Raw genomic sequence first — 9424 nt, 5'->3', positions numbered from 1 at the left:
TATAAGGATTGTCCCACTTACTCTGATTTTAAAGAGTAAAAAAATTCGGTTAAATTATGAATAATAAATGAACTACATTATTTCTGTATTTATGTATGTATATATTTTATGACCTAATTTTTTGAAATAGGAATTAGGACAATTATATTCATAAATAGCGCAGCAACATAAAGTTTTATCTGTATATTAACAAACAAAGTACACTAAACTGTAATATGGTTAAAATAAAAATAAAGTGTAATACATATATGAATAATTTAGAAAATCTTATTGTGCTTTTTGTTAATAATAAAACTTTTTTTCTGTCATGAGTATGGACTTAGGCTGTTCACTGGAAAAACAAGGACGACAACATCCATAAAAGCGAAGCACTGAAACGGTAGGACAAACGGAAATTAACAATTGTATAGTGTCAGAACTTAATAATCAATCAGAATATAAATGTATAAGAGACGAAGCAAAATTGTAAGTAAATTTGTTGCAAAACGGCTTGATACAGAATAATGTTTTTGGACATACTTACATTTTTAGGAATTAATTAAAGAGTTCCTTCGCTTATAATATTGTACTTTGTTGTCCCATGAATCAGTATAACAAAAATCAGATTAATAGGATAATTAGATTACATAAAAATTTGTTGTAAAAAATCAACATGTTTAAAATGGAGGTGCGGACATTCTGGTCATAATTATAGAGTTGCTACGCTTTCTAAATCGTACCTAACTACTACGGGAATCACCATGCAAAGTTTGAAATCGAAAGGACAATTATAACATGCCTAAATTACCGGAAAAAGCTGTCCGTTCCGGATGGATGTACGGACGGACGTACGGACAGACGGATTGACCCTAATTATAGAAAATCTTCGCTTTTACAAATCGTATCAGGAATCTTTCTTTTTAAAACTAAAGTCGAAAGTGGAGGGTTTTAGATTTCTAATTGTAAAAAAGCTTTCTTTTATAAATAAAAATTTGTTTTTCTTTCAATCACAAATAATTTTAAAATTTTATATTTGTTTCTTTTATTTTTACATTATTAAGCCAAATTAAAATATATTATATCTTTAGTTAAGTGAAAGCAAATTAAAAACAAACCTAAAATATGGGATAATTGAAAAAAAATATATCAATCTACCTCCAATTATGGTAAACAAAATGTTTTCTTAATTTGATAGAAAAATTGGGTATAGTCGTATTTTTCACAGTAGTTTTCTTCTATTTTCTTCCTAACCCCATGGGGCAATCACCTAACCCAATATAACCTAAAATAACCTATGAAAAGCCACTTTAAAAATACGACAAATCGACCCTTAAGGGGCGTTGCCACGAAAGGAACTATTCCCGAAAAAGGCGTTGCTACAAAAGACCTACTCTACAAAAGACCTACCCCTACAAAAGACCTACTCTACAAAAGACCTACCCCTACATAAGACCTACTCTACAAAATACCTACCCCTACATAAGACCTACTCTACAAAAGACCTACGAATATATATTGTTATATAAACATCACATTTATTAATAAAGTAATACATAATCAATACATGGCCGCAGCGCTCGGCCCCCTGGCCTGCCTAGCCGCGGGCGCTCGGCTCCCTTGCCTATAACCTAACCTAACCTTACCTAAATATTGTAAAAAAAAATATTAAAATTTGAAAAAAATCTACCAACCACTTTTTGTAAATCAACGAAATTCTAAAATATAATTAAGTTAATGTAATAATGTAATAAACATTCATACATTATCTATAATACAAAGTAGAACGATGTCTGTCTGTCCGTCTGTCCGTCTGTCTGTCTGTCCCTTAAGATCTCGGTAACCACTGAACCGATCGGATTCTACTCTTTAGGGTATCTACCTATTGGTCCTGTGGTGGTTTTAAGCTATTTTCTCGGGGGGTGGGACACCCCCAACCCCCCAAAAACCAAAAAATCCCCCCCCACCATTTTTTTTTTTTTTTTTGAAGGAGATTTCCATGGTTCTTTACGATTTTCGCAATAATTTTTTTTATCACCTCTTGGGGCAAAGCCCCTAGAGGCTAGGGGCGAAGCCGCTAGTTACATATAAGTTAGGTTAGGTTATAGGCAAGGGGGCCGAGCGCCCGCGGCTAGGCAGTCCAGGGGGCCGAGCTCTGCGGCCATGACCTTCTAGCATTACGATTTTTTGTAGAGTAGGTCTTTTGTAGGCGTTGGTCTTTTGTAGAATAGGTCTTTTGTAGGCGTTGGTCTTTTGTAGAACCGACGAGTAGATCTTTTGTAGGGGTAGGTCTTTTGTAGAGTGGGTCTTTTGTAGCATCGCCCCGAAAAATGTTATGAGGGAAATATTTAATACTTTGGCCAATCGAATCCTAATCCAACTTTTTTTCACAGATAGTTTTGATCTAACGAATCACAGAACGAATTAAAAACATCAATCAAATGTCCTCACACCCCTCACTCCTTGGATTTTAAGATTTATTCCAGTATGGCTTTGAAACCGATTAAAATCCTCTGGATTACAACCGGTTAACGGCTTTATCAAAAATCACGTTTAGCATCGTATTACAGACAATTTTCCACGAATATTGAAATAAAAAAGACAGTTTTGTTTCTCCGAATCCTCGGAGGTAACAAAACTGGTTTAGATCTTATGATTTTTCATTTTAATATCCGCGGAAAGCTGTCTTGATACGATGCTATAAATAACTATTATTCTTTAATATAACTTAACCAATGCAATGGTTTATAACAGACTAAAACATTTTTTAAAGTCTTTCTATTTTTCAGGGTTTAAGGGAAAAGACCATGGACCATAACTTAAAAATTCCCCTATTTATTATTGGTTTATTATTTGCAGGGTTCGGAAGCCGCAGCCGCAGCCTCAGCCTCAGCCACCATCAGCCGCGCGGCTTACGAGAAGCCTCAAAATCAGCCGCGCGGCTTCCTCAGCCACCCAATAAGCCTCAGCCTTAGTCGCAGCCGCGCGGCTTAAAGAAAACATAAGCCACTGTAAGCCTCAGCCGCATTCAGCCACTGTAAGCCTCAGCCACTGTAAGCCTCAGCCACAAAACTCCAATTCAGCCACATTAAGCCTCAGCCGCACTAAGCCTCATTCAGCCAACGCCCCTCTAAGCCTCAGCCGCAATCAGCCGCGCGGCTTATAGTTGGGGAAGCCTCAGCCACACTCAGCCGCGCGGCTGTTAATAATTTGAAGCCGCAGCCGCACTCAGCCGCGCGGCTTCAAGAAAGCCTCAGCCGCAGCTGCAAAGTTATGATTATGCCGCAGCCGCAGCCGCGCGGCTTGATATTTGTAAGCCGCAGCCTCAGCCGCAGCTTAATTTTTTAAATTCAGCCGCAGCTTTGACACAGCCGCGCGGCTGAGATATTGTAAGCCCCAGCCGCAGCCGCAGGTGCTAAATTAGTACAAGCCTCAGCCGTCAATTCAGCCGCGGGGCTCAATTTTCATTTAATTTTGTTTGTCTGAAGCTTAAGATCTCAGCAACCACTGAACTGACAATGTTGTCCTTCTCAGGAATCCTTTTACTAAAGTAACAGGATGTCTGTGTGTCTGTGTGTCTGTACCGAAGGATCTCTCTAACCGCTGAACCGATCGGGTTCTCCTTAACAGGGTAGCTTCTCATAGGTCCTGGGAAGGTTTATAACTATTTTTTTGGGGGTGGGACACCCCCAACCCCCCAAAAAAATTAAAAATCCCCCCCCCCTCAAAAAAAGAAAAAAAATTTTAAATTTTTTAAACTAAAATTAAAAATGAGGGGGTACGCCCCCCCCCCCTTAAAAAAAAAAATTCCCCCCCCAAAAAAAAAATTTTTTTTTTACTTTTCTTTAAAAATTTAAAATAAGAAATTGGGTTATTAAATTTGACTCTCTCTCTTCCTCAAGTGCCCCCTAGAGGCCTCTAGGGGCGTAGCCGCTAGTTATATATATATTGACATTGGATGGTTTTGAGCTAATTTTGGGGTGGGGGTCAGACATTTCCATCGCCCAAAAATATTTTTTTTAAATGTTATACTTTTAAATTTTTTTATATTCTTTTATAAAAATTTTATCTTAAGTTTTTTTTTAAATTACAACATAGAAACTACCATCTCGAACAACTACAAAAAAATTGAACCTGTAATGTAAGAGCTCCAGTGGTGCAATCAGTTAGCGCACGGTTCTTCTACACTGTTATGCCGGGGTTATAAGTTCGAATTTCACCAGGAGCAATATGTTTTTGAACGTTGATACTTATGAATATTATTGAATACTATTTATAGGGTAACTGCCCTACTGACGTTTGCCTAATTTTATTGTTTTTAAAAGATACAAATTTTTCAGAATTTACTTAATATTCACTATGAATTTGTATTATCTTAATTTTTTTTCTTGTACAATTGGCCTATTTAGCTCAATGGTAGAGCACTCGTCTTGTAAACTAGGGACCGTGAGTTCAAACCTCACAGGGGGCAATCAATTTTTGTGATACTCAAGTTATATAGTAGCTTCTCTATTATTTTTCCGTTTAGGTACGCACTACTTGTTCTATATAATTAAGCTTCTCCTACTTAGATATTTCTTCAATTTTAAATGTATTTAATACTTTGTGGTTGATGAGAGACACTGAAAAAGTTATGCAAAAAAAAAGATTTATACATATTTCATTTTTCATAGTATTTTTAAATTAATGAAAATAATTAAATTAAGATTTGGGGAGGGGGGAGGGTGTGTGTGTGTGTTTATTTTGAACACAAATTATCCTAATATGTTTTCTAACAAAAAAAATTTAAACAGCGATGTATTTTACTTTTTAAAGTTGGTTAAAAAAAGGTCTTTAAAATGCAATAAATTGTCCTGTATAATATGCAAAAAAATCTACATAATCTTTATGTACTCGATAGATTGAAATAGTTAAATGATTATCATATATCATCCGATTTTGTTTATTTTACAAAGATGCCTACTAAAATTGATTTTATTTTCGAAACTGCAATTATTATAAAAAAAAATGTTTCTTTATCTTTATCATTATGTTATACAATTTCTGAATTTATAAGCAATACATGAATCGATATATTATTACTTTGATGTTGTCCATATTTTCATGTACTCTGATAAAGAAATAATCTCAGCTGGCTAAAATAACAATAACCCCCATACACCTTCTTTAATCCATCTCTCCCCTCTTATGGGATATATAAATGAACTGGCCAATAAATGAGGTCCATAATTTTATTAACAAATTTTCTTTTTTTTAATATATCCACATATTCTATTATATAAAGTGGTAATGTGAAGCTTCTTATTGATCCAGGGAAAGTTTAAAATTTTTTTTGGGGAAATGTATCTTTTCCCTCCCAAAAAAAGATGACCCTCAAAATAAATTATTTTTGCTTCCCTTAAGTATTCCTAGAGGTTTTAGGGGCGCAGCCACTAGTATCCTTTAACCATTAACTCATTACATATTAAAACAGGTTTTAAAAGTATGTACATAAGAGTTATACCTATGAAATTTAGCACCCAATAATTTATTAAATTGTGATATTTAGACCTAAATTTTTCTTCAAAATTTCTGTCACCTTTGGACTAGGGGTTAGTGTGGCAGTCTTGTGTTGGAAAGGTTCTTGGTTCAATTCCACCAATTGAATGTGATTAAAGTTTTTATTCTGCTATGGACATTGGGACAATGGACAATAATTTTTGTTTCCTCTCATTTATATTTAGTTATTTTCCTCTCAAGTTGAAAAAAAATTTTAAAAGGAGGGTGGATATAATGTGTAAAAAAAGATTAGAGGAGATTTGTTCTAGGTAAACTTACTTTATTTGTAATATTATTAACTAAATTTTAATATAAAATTGCTTTACACCTATGTTCTAAGGGTTAGTGCACCATAATGTGTAAGAAAGGTTTTCTGTTCAATTCCACCAAGAATTACATATGATTATTTCTAAAACCTTGTATAAAGTATGGAGAGTTATTTTGTCTGTAGATTAAGAATTCGATAACTACTGAACTAATGAAAACTTTTTAAATTGCCTTTTCCAAGTTTTTGAATTTTTTAAAAAACTAAAATTAAAACTGGTGGGTGCTCAACCAAACTCCCCCCTATTTTCCCATAAAAAAAATAATAAAAGTCACCCTTCATCCCCCCAAATTTTTTTTTCTTCTGGGATTCGAACCCGGATGATAGATGGTTCAAAGCTGTTACCGTACCAAAAAGCTATCAGAGCTCCAATATTTCAAAATGAAAATTTGTCTTATTTTTAGATCATTAAGTATTATGATGTCTGTTTGTTTGTCTGTCTATATGTTTGTACTACAGGATCTCGCTAACTACTAAACCGATATGGTGCTCCTATTCAGGGTAGTTTCTTATAGGTACTGGGAAGGTTTACAACTATTTTGGGGGAGGGTACCATCACACTACCAGAAAAAAATTGCCTTAGAAAAAAAATTAAACATCACCCCAAAATTAAAAATGGGATTTACTCGCCCCGGCCTACCCCACCCAATAAAAATCACCCTACCCCCCAAAAAATTATTTTAATTCAGTTCTTCTTTTTCCAGTACCTATTGTTTAGTATTTTTTGTAATAACTTCATAATTACATTGTCATTAAGATTATGTGACATAAAAAGTTAGTCATAAAAATTATACCCATGAATAATTGTAATAAAAAGCACTTTTGTAAAAAAAACTTTTTTCATAAGAGGTAAGTTTTTATGACAAATACATTTATTGCAAGTGTACATATGATAAGCATTTTAAAGACGTTTATTTTTAAGACAAATTTAACCTGCGTACCATGGCTCAACATGTAGCGCATCTGCTTGTCATCATGGAGGTAATAGGTTCGAATCTTGGCCAGACACTGCATGAAATCTGAAGAAGTTAAATGGTTCCTACTGCAGCTATGCCAGGTATGCAACATGTAAAGTTAGAGTATGAGGATTTCCTTGGCTCGTAAACAGGCGTAACTCATTACCATAGGACTTTCTGGCAGGTAGTTGGTTGCTGGATAGATGTCACTTAAATTGGATTGAATTGGTTCCCCTTAATTATCCAAGGTTCAACAAGAAGCGCATCTGCTTGTCATCAGAGAGGTAATAGGTTCGAATCTCGGCCAGACACTGCGTTATAACTGAAGACATTAAATGGTTACTACTGCTGCTATGGCAGGTGTGCAACATGTAAAGTTGGAGAAGGAGGATTTCCTTGGCTCATAAACAGGCATAACTCATTACCATAAAACTTTCAGGCAGGTAGTTCAATAAAAAAAAAGTTGGTTGCTGGATAGATGTCACTTAAACTAAAACAGAAAAGGAAAGAATTGGTTCCCCAAGGTTCAACAAGTAGCGCATCTGCCTGTCATCAGGGATGTAATAGGTTCGAATCTCGCGCAGACACTGCGTTATAACTGAAGACATTAAATGGTTCCTAGGTGCTAGGTGTGCAACATGAACAGGCACAAAGGAAAGATATAATTCCCCTTGGACCTTGAGTTAATGTCATAGAAACCCTCGACCGTGGCTCAACATGTAGCGCATCGGCTCGTCGTCTGGGAGTTGATAGGCTTTGTACTGCATCATAACTAAAGATGTTGAAATAAATTCCTACTGATAAAAAACTTGTATAAAACTTTGGGTACCAGTATAAAACTTTGGGTATCAGAATAAATTTTTGTCTATTAGTATAAAACTTTGGGTACCAGTATGAAACTTTGGGTACCAGTATAAAACTTTGGGTACCAGAATAAATTTTTGGCTATTAGTATAAAATTTTGGGTACCAGTATAAAACTTTGGGTACCAGTATAAAACTTTGGGTACCAATATAAAATTTGTGTACCAGTATAAAACTTTGGGTACTCGTATAAAACTTAAGGTACCAGTATAAAACTTTGGGTACCAATATTAAAACAAAATTTTAGGTATTAGTATAAAATTTTGGGTACCAGTATAAAACTTTGGGTACCAGTATAAAACTTTGGGTACCAGTATAAAATTTGGGTACCAGTATAAAATTTGGGTAACTGTATAAAACTTTGGGTACCAGTATAAAACTTTGGGTACCAGTATAAAATTTGGGTACCTGTATAAAACTTTGGGTACCAGTAAAAAACTTTGGGTACCAGTATAAATTTTTAGTACCAGTATAAAACTTTTGGTACCAGTTTAAAACTTTGGGTACCAGTATAAAACTTTGGGTACCAGTATAAAACTTTGGGTTCTAGTATAAAACTTTGGGTACCAGTAAAAAACTTTGGGTACCAGTATAAATTTTTAGTACCAGTATAAAACTTTGGGTACCAGTTTAAAACTTTGGGTACCAGTAAAAAAGTTTGGGTACCAGTATAAAACTTTGGGTTCTAGTATAAAACTTTTGGTACAAGTATAAAACTTTGGGTACCAGAATAAAATTTGAGTACTAGTCTAAAACTTTGGGTACCTGTATAAAAACTTTGGGTACCAGTATAAAACTTTGAGTACTAGTATAGAATTTTGGGTACTAGTATAAAACTTTGGGTACCAGTATAAAACTTTGGGTACCAGTATAAAATTTTGGGTACCAGTATAAAACTTTGGGTACCAGTATAAAACTTTGGGTACCAGAATAAAACTTTGGGTACCAGTATAAAATTTTGGGTACCAGTATAAAACTTTGGGTACCAGTATAAAACTTTGTGTACCAGTATAAAACTTTGGTTACCAGTAAAATTTGGGTACCAGTATAAAACTTTGGGTTCTAGTCTAAAACTTTGGGTACCATTATAAAACTTTGGGTACCAGACTAAAACTTTGGGTACCAGTATAAAACTTTGAGTACCAGTATAAAACTTTGGGTACTAGAATAAAACTTTGGGTACCAGAATAAAATTTGAGTACTAGTATATAATTTTGGGTACCAGTATAAAACTTTGGGTACTAGAATAAAACTTTGGGTACCAGAATAAACTTTGGGTACCAGTATAAAACTTTGGGTACCAGTATAAAATTTGGGTACTAATTCTGAATCAAACAAAATCCTGCTGTCCTCCCCCCTCTTCCCTCCACTCTTATTCTCACCACCCCTAACCACCCTCAACTCTCCAAAAAATGTCCTAGAATGCATTTAAAAAATCCAATTTAGCCGAAGCCTCAGCTGCAAAGCTTATTTTATAATCAGCCATAAGATCAGCCGCAAGGCTTAATATTGTATTCAGCCGCAGCCACATTCAGCTGCGCGGCTGAATTTAATTCAGCCACAGCCTCAGCCGCACGGCTTTCAGTAAGCCGCAGCCTCAGAATCAGCCGCGAGGCTTAATTATGTTATCAGCCACTCTCAGCCTCAGCCTCACTCAGCCGCGCGGCTTAATTTTCCAATCAGCCACTGTAAGCCGCAGCCGCTATGAGCCGCGCGGCTTTCAGTAAGCCGCAGCCTCAGCCACAAATCCTTCAGCCACGGTAAGC

General features: G+C 35.3%; 1 non-coding gene across 1 annotated transcript; it reads left to right on the top strand.

Annotated features, from left to right (window-relative positions):
- The first annotated feature begins 4375 nt into the window (after window positions 1-4375).
- TRNAT-UGU (transfer RNA threonine (anticodon UGU)) lies at window positions 4376-4447 on the top strand. The gene has a single exon. It is a non-coding gene; the product is annotated as a tRNA-Thr (tRNA).
- Window positions 4448-9424: the final 4977 nt, after the last annotated feature.

Source organism: Acartia tonsa, chromosome 14 (genome assembly GCF_053477335.1).
Source record: "Acartia tonsa isolate MP-2025a chromosome 14, ASM5347733v1, whole genome shotgun sequence".
Taxonomy (NCBI): Eukaryota; Metazoa; Arthropoda; class Copepoda; order Calanoida; family Acartiidae; genus Acartia; species Acartia tonsa.
Note: the sequence above shows the minus strand (reverse complement) of the source record. Positions and strands in the feature narration are given on the sequence as shown.